This window comes from Nycticebus coucang, chromosome 13 (assembly GCF_027406575.1).
Source record: "Nycticebus coucang isolate mNycCou1 chromosome 13, mNycCou1.pri, whole genome shotgun sequence".
Classification (NCBI taxonomy): domain Eukaryota; kingdom Metazoa; phylum Chordata; class Mammalia; order Primates; family Lorisidae; genus Nycticebus; species Nycticebus coucang.
Genome location: NC_069792.1, coordinates 83,698,607 through 83,710,229, shown reverse-complemented (window position 1 = coordinate 83,710,229; position 11,623 = coordinate 83,698,607). Strand labels below are relative to the sequence as shown.

The window sequence follows — 11,623 nt, the reverse complement described above, 5'->3', positions numbered from 1 at the left end:
CATAGATCATGTACACATTAATACTTGTATGATGTACAATGTGCTGATTTCCTATAGAATTAGGAGCGTTTACATCACACTGGTGACTATAAACCTCATCTCATTTATTTAATTATTGTGTTAAGACATTTATACTCTATACTTAATAAATCCAACAAGTACCCTTGCATTATGCACCACAGGTGTGATCCCACCATTCACCCTCCCTCGATCTGACCCCCCCTTCATCCTGGGCCATACTTGAAAAATATTGAACGCTTCACGAATTTGCGTGTCATCCTTGCATGGGGGCCATGCTAATCTTCTCTGTATTGTTCCAATTTTAGTATTTGTGCTGCCGAAGCGAACATAATACGTAAGCATTTTATCCACTAGTTTTTATGAGAGCACCAGGTTCCTATTCAAATACTCTTCACAGCAGCTCCCTCTATACTATCAAAGGACTCAAATTTTGTTTTACTCTTTTGTTTTAGTTTTACAGCCCATGCTTTCCCCCCAACCATATCCATTTCTATGTCTTCAAATACATTAGAATTCTAATAAAGGACATTTATAGTCTAGCAGTTTAGTGGGTGTGGGCATTCAGCAAATCAAAATTAATCTGAACAATTCCAGTGATCTGGCATCTGTGACTTCCTTGCTGTTAGCAAATCCTGGGAGTGAGTTTCCATAGCATCTTCAGCAGAACTGCTGTTCTTGGAACTAGTTATATGTCAAAGGCTGAGTAGAAACTGAACTGTGACTTGCAAACTAAAATAATATCTACATAGTATACACAGTGTTTTTTGGCTCACCTGGAATCAGAAGTAGTAAAATTTATGAAATTTGATGGTAACAAATGAAAATTCTTTTTGGATGAGGATGGTGGGTCTTATAATGTTGATTTGAGGAAACTAAAGCTACACTTAATTTATACACTGTTTTAATTTACATTATTTAATTCAATCTTTTGAAAGCCACACTATAGTTAAGATCATGTTATTAGCCCCTTGTTGGCTGCAAATGACTGTAGACTCAACAGGGACCAGCTTTTAAAATGAATAAAATATTATTCACTCAGGTAACTTAACAAAATCTGGAATAGTTCTGGGCGAGGATGAATCCAGATGCTCACATAGTAGAGTCAGGGAGATCAGGGAGATTTCCCTCTTCCTTCCTCATCCTTAGTTTCATCCCTGTTGGCAACATTCTCAAGTGGGTTCGTATCTATAATGGCAAAGACGCCTGTGGAGAGCTTCAAATCTGCTATGTTTTATTAATTAAACAACCCAGGAAAAGTAGTGCTTTACGGATAACTCCTGGAAATGATTTTTTCTAGCCTCAGCCTGTGTCTTGTGTCACTTTAGAATTAGCAGATAGAATCTACTTTATCTGAACCTATTGGGCTAAAGCTGGGGAAGGAATGGACCAAAATATACACAGACGCACAGACACACATGCATTCTTTCTCTCTCACGGTCACTTTTATTATCCTACTGTCTAAAAGAAGAGGCTCAGAGATATGAAGTTACCTACTGAAGGTCACGTGGCTAGTAAAAAGACTATGAAATGCAGACGGTGCCATAATGTCAAAGCATTATAGATATTTAGCCCTGAAAGTGATAACTATGATGTCTAATGTACTTGCATGATTTTCAACATCTTTTTTGTTGTGCTCTGGGAGTGGTACAGCTGTTCCAGAAATATGTGTAAAATCTCTCCTCATATTCAGGGAAGCAGCTTTGAGTTTATCTATTTTTCATTTTGAACTACAAAAGATTCTGGAGGTGGAAACATTTACTGTGGTAGAAAAGCTTTCAGATGATCATTTGAACTTAGCCTCTCATTACAGGGAACTTACTTGCCCACTGTTAGAATCAAACCAAAAGACGCTCCATAATCAGTTTAATCTTTGGCTGTGTAAACCAATAGTACAAAATGAACTCTATTTAGTAATCTTCGAGGTAAATATCCAAATACAGAGCAAGTATTCAAGTTTTTTTTTAACATCTCAGTTGCGTCAAGTGTCTAAAGATGTTCTTAGCTTATTCATATAAACCTGAAGGATATGACTCACTTGCTTTAAGAGGAGCAGTGCTTTATGGTAGAAATTCCAACATAGAAAGGAGCTAATACAGGAAAGCACAGGTGGGGAGAAACTCTTTTTGGTATAAAATCTCAAATTATTCTAAAATTTTAAGGATTTCTCTTTTTCTTCACACTGAGTATAATTTCATAAAATGGCCTTAACTTTTTGGCATCAGTGGGTTGTCAACTCAAGTTCTGCAGAGGCCCGGCAGGTAACGTACATCATTCAGCAGGCCAGGTACAATGCTGAACCAGAACCTGTGTGCTCTGTCTACAGGGGCCAGCCTTTTCTCAGCTGCAGATGATGATTGCTAGACCATAATCATTATTTAATTGGAGTTTTTTAAATAGTAGAAAATCAGACTGTGTTATTTTATTTTTTCAGATTAATATAAGGGTACGCATGATTAAATAACATTGCATTTATAAAGGTAAAGTCTAATTTGTAGTTGAGCCCTTCACCCAGCAGATGTGCCATATACACCTACCTTGTGCCCGTTAGGTGAGAGTTTACCAAGCCCACTCCCCAACTCTTCCTCCTCTGCCCTCCCCCCTTCTTGAATTTAATTGTTTTTCTCCATGCGAAGCCAGTAGATGAACAACCACACGCCCACATGAAAAAATCAGATTTTTAAAACGAGTGTGCCTGCTAAAGAAACATGTTCACAGACTAAACGGGCCTTTCACTGCCCATTCGTGTTCTCCGTTTTATGTAAGTAGAGCACGGTGAATAATTACACTATTATTGATTTTGTTTGGGAAAGATTTTTTTTCTTTTAACTTTAACATTTGATCCAAACTCACAGAATGTATGAGCATAATCACACACATTCTATGCTACAGATACTTCAAAGTAAAAAATTTTCACAGGTCATAACAAACTAAAATAGGGAACCACATTTTAGAGTTTATTTTTTTTTTTTTAAAGCTCTGTTGCATGCTTCTTTGGCTGACTATATGTTTCCTCTGCAACTAACTTTTCAAGAGTTGAGTGTGTTGGCTCCACCCAGTAAATCAAACCATTCTCTGTGGAAGAATGAGCTTATTTTCCCACCCCACGCCCCAAAAAACAGCTTAAGAAAAGAGGAGGCATTTACTACTTTTCCTGTGTACTCCAACCCCAACATAAAGATTATTTCTTGTTTTCAAAATATATTGCATGTTTGGCTGAGCCACAATTTGCATCTTTGATCCTGGCTTTGGCAAATTCCTGTCTAAGTGCATTCTGAATGACGGCTTGTACTCCTTATTCTCTGCCACCCAAAAAAAAACTTAAACTCTAAAAGGGCAGGAAAAGGTGTGTTTGAAAACAACATAAGGGCAGGACAGGATAGGCAATTGGCAAATGAGATCCATGTACAGTTAATACCAGGGAAGTAAAAAATAAACGCAAAGGAAACAGTCTGGAGACATGTGTACCTGAAGGCTAGGCTGGTTAGTTTTGTTCTCCTGTATTTTGGATCTGTATATGCCTCTAAGAATTGCCTATTTCCCCCAGAAATTCTCTGAAGTTCAATGCGAACAAAGGGGTTTTGTGAAGAAATATTGATATATGGGTGTAAGTGGTGATTTTCTTGTCAATGCCCCATGAAGAAAATCTGCAAGCTTGCAGTTAAAGAGGCTCCAGTGAGTGTTCAGTGCTTAGAGGTTTGAGTCAAACAGAAGTGAGTCTGGGTCTTAGTTTGGTCCCTCTGCATAATCTTGGCCAATTTACTTATCTTCTTACTTTCAATTGCCTATCTGTAAAATGAGAATCATTCTGGCACTTTTTTCACAGGGAAAGTGAGTGACTGGCACACGGGAAGTTCTCAATAGCTACTGGCAGTTTATATGATTAAGAATCTTTACAAGAAGAGGAGCTGTGCCAGTGTTGACACTATCCCTGCAGAGTACCCAACTTGGGTAACGCAATCCTTTTTGTTAAGAAGAAATACAAGAAAATGAGCTGTGTGTGTATTAGTAATAAAATGTATTATCTGTTTTTATGAGTGTAGTCACAAAATAGAAATGCAGTAAATGTTTGTTGGATGGATGGCGGGGATATTAAGGTCAATAACAGCTTGGTGTCACGTTCCAGAGAGAACAAGCAGTAAGTAGCCTCCACTTCTGTCAACAGCTATTGAATAGAAACTTTAGTTTGAGTCTAAGACTGATTTGAGAGGGAGCAGCAAATCTCATGCTGTCCTTAGTGGACACTTTTATTCAGCAGGTAGAGTTATAAATTGGAGTTGGAGATTTGTATACTAATTCCCTGCTAAAACCTTTGAGATGTGAGCAAACTGGTAAACCTAAAATTATCGAGTGTGTTTTCCTTTTGTAAACCCTACAGGGTTAGAATCATTAGTCTTAAAGTTTGTTTGAATTACAACTGAAATGACTGAAACCCCCCGAGGACCTCGATTCTGATGACTATATGCCCTTCCCTAATCCCCAAAACTTTTAAGAAAAGAGTGTATCTCCTTTTAAATCCCCCAAAGCTTAAAATATGCTCATACTTGTCAAATGTTCATTTTCATGAGCTTCATATTTTCCCCAGGTTTATTTATTTTTGACAAGTGATTTATCAATAATATATATTAAGACATTTTGTTTTTTTTCCAGAAGAATTTAGAATTAAAGACTAAATTCTCATTCTTTCTAACCAGTGGCCTTTTTCAAACTGTTAAATCCTTGATGCCAAACAATTCTGATTGTCACGCTAATGAACCAATGCCTAGCGTGGTTACTCTCCAACTGCTAAATTTAACCTAAAGAACATGCCTGATTTGCAAACAACCTTTGCCAGACACAGACAAAGGGAGACTATTCATTAAAAAGACTGTTTTCCAACAGTTTCCAGTTCAGATTTCACTCAGCTGTCTTACCAAGAAAAGACTGCTTTGATTCTCCACACACTGGGCAACAAAAGCCACAGAGGCCAATGGCCTCCCATAGACCTTTCTAGAGCAGAGGTTGATAAACTAATGGCCTGAGAGCCACACCTCACCTGCTTCCTTGAACATTTTTAGATGATTTTGGAAAAATCAAAATAATATTAATATTTTGTTATGCCTGAAATAATATAAAATTCAAATTTCAGTGCTCATAAATAAAGTTTTATTGGAACACAGCCATGCTCATTCATTTATGGTTGTGAGTGACTATGTTTATGCAACAATGGAAACATAGTTGCCACAGAGATCAGATAGCCTGCAAAACATAGACTGTTTCGTGTATGACTCTTTACAAAGAATGTTTGTTGCTTCCTATACTAGAAGAATCTTAAGTATGAGTTTAGGAAAAGATGGGTTGTCTAATACTCTATCATGGACGTGGAGGCAGGACTATATTCAGTGGAATCAGCTCAAACTGACTTATAGGGCTGGATAAAAAAATAGTAGAGGAACTGGCATCAAAGAGACCTTCACTAGAGTCTTAGATCTGTTGTGTTGTAATATGATCTAAGCGAAGTACTAAATCTCTCTGATTCTCAGTTTTCTCTGTTATAAATAAGATTGTTAATTCTTCATTTTCAAAAGGTTGTTCCGAAGTCTCTGTCAATCAATCATCTATCTACCTATCTATCCATTTATCTACCTACTTATCTCTATCCCCCTAGCTTACCTTGCCAAATAATAAATAAGTGCTCAAGGAAAAGTAGTTCTCTATTTTTTTTTACTTTTTTTCTAGAAGTTTTCAGAGAAAGAATCTTCATGACCTTTCTTGGTAACATGGTCTTTGCTCACTTTTACATTGGGGAATCTATGGGCACCTTATGAAAATCACTGCTGAGTACATTCTTAAATGAAAATGAAAAAGCTGTTTTATACCATCCATTAGTCTTCTGTGAAGTGGAGAATTTTTATTTTGGGATGACCCTCTTCTTTTCCTATGATAAGCAAACAAAGTTTTTGGTCTTTTTCATGGTAGCTAGTCTCCTCAATTTTAATAATTTTAACTTTCCCTGGGCTTTAGCTTAGTCATTTATTTCACCTTAGTCCACTACTTGAGTGATTGCTAAGTTCATTTATCAAACTCATGATACAATTTTGTACTCTAAGGTAGGAATCTTTAATCATCACAGAAGGAGGACCACAAATTTTTTGCCCCAAATCTTAGAATCCTAAGAAAGAGAGGATAGGAATTGTGCGTGCATTTCCCACTGGACATGCCCACAACCTGGTGAGGAACTCCAGTGTGACTATTAGAAATAGGATCCTTTGTGTCTTCAGAATTTAGTATTCAAATCATGACCAGACAGTTGGAGCACCCAGGAATTCTACCAATAGCTCTGACCCCAAATAGTATCAATATAAATGCATTGTAATTATATACTGTATGGGCAAACTCCATTATGTCACAGGTATCCTAACTGCCACACAAGCCATTGTACAATTTAATGTTATAAAATTAATGTTCTTTCATTTACTTTGAAGTCTAATCTGGTTCTAGGACCTATCCTGGATATGTGGAAGAAGAGAGAGTCTTCTGTTCTACATGCGTGATGAACTTATTATTCAGATTCAACCTACATTTACTAAAATCATGATATAGGCTAGGAATGTCACTGTCACTTTCATGTATATTATATCATTTATAATCATACATTGTGTGAAATAGATATTGTTAGTTCCATTTTGCTATTTTCCCTATTCTTTCTGTTTATTCTATACTTATCTCCTTTCTTCTTGCTATCTTCATGTTGTTTGAGTTTCTAATTTATTTCTCTTTTCCTATTATCTCCCCTCTATTTTGGGAATGTACATGTTATATATCTATTCTTTTATTGCTCATGCTAGTTATTTTAACATACACAATAATTATCAAATTAATAAATATCTTTATTCTCTTTCTGTGCAATAAAAAGTTATTAGAATAATTTATTTCTGATCACAATCCTTCCAAATTAATGACATTTGTTTTGTTCAAAATTTTTATTCTGTCTTGTTCTTTCACATTTTAATCAGATAATTCAGAAAATATATACACATATTTACCAATATTTCCCCCCCATCTTTCCTTTTTGAATTTTGGATCTCCCATTTGGTATTATTTTCTTTCTGCTAAAAGTACCGTCTTTTAGATTCGTTTTCTGAATGATTATTGGTGGTAAATACTCTCAATTTTTGTTGGTCTGAAACTTATTTTATTTATTAGAAAAGTAATAAATATTCATTGTAGAAAATAGTGTAATAAAGTACAAATGTCGTATCACAAGTGGGCAATCTTCACTTTGCATATTTCCAATATGCACAAATTTCAGGTAACAAATTTTAGTTAATTAACAGAGTCTTTCATTGACACGGATCGAATTTCAATTACCATGTTGTATTAACTATAATTGCACAAAATGCAAGCTTTACTTCTAGCGTTCATTCTACAAACGACTATATAAATATTAAATGGTAATCTGATTAAAGATCAGTCACATACTTTTTTCAAATTCTGATAATGGTTGATCATCCGTTGTTGAGTTTATTTACAGACTGAAAAGGATGTTGTTGTATTTCTCCCAGTGTACCAGTAGTAAACTTCTGTAGCATTTTACAAAAATGGATCACCAAAAAAGAAAATTGGCCTAAAAAATAATAATAAATAAATAAAAATACAGCAAATAAGAAAAAATTGATAATCTTGCAGTAAAACTGAATCAAATATAAATGGCATTATAGAAGAAACAACTGCTTATGAAGACTTTGACAGTACTACTGTTTGAGAGATTACAGATATACTACTGGAGTAACTTAGTAAACATGAACTCATCAACATAAATGAGGGAAGTGATTGTGACCAAAAAAAATATCCTATAGTAGGTGGTGCCAGCAGAAAATATCACATTAAAGCAACTTTGGGAGACACTTAATGACATTTAAAAACATAAGGGATTTAATCGTGAAAACTGGTACAAGCTTAGTATTGAGTATAATAACTTGGAAAGGCATGAAAAAGATGTCCACTCCATATTTCTAAGTTATACAATGAGAAGAAAAAAAGAAACACTGTTCAAACTACTCTTGATAATTTTTTACAAAGAATAAAACTTTTATCTCAATGTTTCTAATGTTTCCAATAACAACGTACTAAATAAATATTAGTTTTATTATTTTCTTCATTTAGCTATAGACATAACTGACAGAAAGAATTTAAAGAGTATAATGGATACTTTTTTCCATTCTTGTGATACTTTACTATGAAGAATATGTTCCAACTCCATCCAGGTAAAGATAAAAGATTTGAAGTCCCCATCTTTTTTTTTTTTTTTTTTTTTGTGGTTTTTTGGCCAGGGCTGGGTTTGAACCCGCCACCTCTGGCATATGAGACCGGCGCCCTACTCCTTGAGCCACAGGCGCCGCCCTGAAGTCCCCATCTTTTTTATGGTTGCATAGTATTCCATGACACACATATACCACAATTTGTTAATCCATTCATGAGTCAATGGGCACTTGGGCTTCTTCCATGACTTAGAAATTATAAATTGGGCTGCACTAAACATTCCAGTACAAATATCTTTGTTATAAAATGATTTTTGATCATCTTGGTATATACCTAGTAGAGGAATTGCAGTATTGAACGACAGGTCTATTTTTAGTTCCTTGAGTATTCTCTAAACTTCTTTCCAAAAAGGCGATAGTAGCTTGCATTCCCACCAGCAGTGTAGAAATGTTCCCTTCTCTCCACATCCACGCTGACATCTGTAGTTTTGAGATTTTATGATGTGGGCTAAACTTACTTGAGTTAGAGGACATCTCAAAGTGGTTTTGATTTGCATTTCTCTGATGATTAAAGATGATGAGCATTTTTTCATGTGTGTGTAGGCCATGTGCCTGTCTTCTTCAGAGAAGTTTCTGTTCAATTCTCTTGCCCTTATAGAGGGTTATTTGTTCTTTTCTTATTGATTAGTTTGAGTTCTCTGTGGATTCCAGTTATCAGAACTTCGTTGGAAGCATAATCTGAAAAAATCTGTTTTACTTACTGCACTCTTGGCTGTGGAGAAACTTTTTAGTTTGATGAGATCTCAGTAATATATTTCTGGTGTTGCTTCAATTGCCAGGGGGGTCCTCTCCATAAAATACTCTCACAGGCCAATTTCTTCAAATGTTTTCCCTGCACTCTTTTCTAGTATTTTAATATAGTTTCATGTCAATGTAAGCATTCCACATTGTATATCAAATCAGTACAGTGTACCCCATAAATGCATTAATGTCTACAGTTATGATTTAATAAGGGAAAAAGAAAAGAAAGAATTTAATGTTTTGACAAAAATTTTAGAAGTCATGAAACAATTGTATAATAATTTTTTCCCCATTGATTATTAAGATCATTTAGCAAGATTTCAGCTTGCATGGTAATTTTTATGGTCCTGCACTTAATTGTAAAAAGCTTGGGCCATATGTATTACCAAAAGTACTTATTTATAAGCATGATATTGTGACAATCACAAAGCTCAAAAATAACCATTTTTATCATTTCCCCCATCCTTCTGATGTCTTTATATATTTTTGGAAACACTTTTATTTTAACATTGTTTTTACAAGTCAGTTTGCCAAGTATAAACTTCTTGATTTACATTTTTTTCTTCAACTCATTAAATGTAGTACCCATTATCTTCTGATTTCCATTGTTGCTCAAAAGAAGTCACTGTCAATATAACAATCAATAGAGTTTAGGTGATTTTTTTTTTACTCTGGCTATTTTAATAACATTATTTCTTACTGTTGTGTTTTACTATGGTTTATGTAGAGGGGTGTATGTATTTGTGTGGGGGATTTATTTAATCTTATTTACCTATTTAATATTATCCATTAATCATATATATACATATGTATTTATTTTCTTCATCATTTTGATGTTAGACATTCATATGCCCACTGGTAGCTATATTACCAAAACCAGAAGTTTTATTTTTTTCTGTGTGAATTGCATATATGTTTTCTTTTTAAAATTTTGTTAATTTCAAAATATCATGTGGGTAAAATAGTTTTTGTTAGATGGATACTTTATATACTGCTTAAGTTAAGGCTTTTGATGTGCCTGTCACTAGAATAGTGTTCAAAGTACCCAATTAGTTAAGTTTTTATTCCCCGTTCCTTTCCCAACCTCCACCCTTTGTGGTTTCCAATGTTGTTTATATTTCTTTGGGCCCATGTGTACTCATAGTTTAGCTCTCATTTATTAGGGAGAATATGTTGTATTTGCAAAATCAGAAGTTAATACTAGACATTTCAAATCTCAATATCTTAATAAGGCATTTTTTTGTTTTCATATATGTTAAGTATTATGGATTCTCCATCCAAACATCATTTAGCTTTTATAATTCCAAGATTGAGTAAAATTTTACTTATGTTCCCAATCCTCTAAATAACCACATATTTAAGAAAAAGAATATTCAAACACTGACTTAAAAGGACTGTAAATAAAACATTTTCTTTTAGTTTACATATGACTACAGAGATATTTTGAGAACTATATAATGTACTATTAGGACATGCAGAATAAAAACAATAAACATACTGCAGCAAAATATATGTATAAATTCCTAGAATCAAACTATTTGTCTTGATGCACTTCATGATTCTACACCATAAACATGCTGACATAACTGTGAAATTCAAAGACTATTAAATATTGTGATAACTGATGAAGGATAAAAATGAGGGGAAATCTTAAATAATGTCAGTATAATGCTAGAGTGGTTTTACAGGCAAAGTCATACCTCTGAGGTTAGGGAAGTTGAGTATTAGTTAAATAGGACCATTTTAAAAATGTGAACTAGATTATATTTCCAAGGGAGAAATGAACAATCAGATAAAATGAAATCCAATGGCATGCACCTCATCTGGGATGAATCTCCTTTTCTTTGGGCTTTAAATCTAGGTCATGTCAAAATTGCATGTTGTATGAAAACTTAACTGTCAAGACAATCTCAAAGTATGACAATTTATGCCATGGAGTAAAATGAGTATGGGTTTTTCATTCCAAATCCACCTCAGTTTGAATACCAAGGATTTCCACTTGCTAGATACTCAACCTTGAATGAATTAAACAATTTATGCACATTATCTTACATCTCCGAATTTCACTTTTCTGGTGAATTATATGGGGATATTAAGACTTATCTCATAAATGTTATTATTGATTAAGTTAAAATGTGTGGAAATACCTGTCAAAATGCCCACAAAACGGTAAGCATATAACAAATAGAAGTTCTCTTTCTAAAATAACGGACAAGGCATATTTTTCCCTCAGTCTGATATTTTCAGAAGCAAATAGTGGAAAAGGAAATCCATTCTTCTCAGATGCTTTCTATTTAAAAAAAATAGATGGCTGCACTTATTTCTTGCACAACACTCTTTCAGAAACAAATCTGTCATCTTCCAATGCCAAGGTTAGATTGTATGATCCCCAGACAATCTTTGAGGTCTCCTCCAATTCTCAGTCTGTGGTCTATAAATTGAACATGCCATTTTAATTTTAACCTTTGCTCATGTGTCATTCAACCTAAGTATACCACTGAATCATGGCATATGAGAGCTATAAGAAACCTTTCTGGGACTTTCTTTAACTCCTCATTTCACAC

General features: G+C 34.4%; 1 non-coding gene across 1 annotated transcript; it reads right to left on the bottom strand.

The window, feature by feature from the left end:
- Nucleotides 1-243: 243 nt before the first annotated feature.
- LOC128564091 (U6 spliceosomal RNA) lies at nucleotides 244-348 on the bottom strand. The gene has a single exon (XR_008373978.1). It is a non-coding gene; the product is annotated as a U6 spliceosomal RNA (small nuclear RNA).
- Between the last annotated feature and the right edge of the window lie 11,275 nt (nucleotides 349-11,623).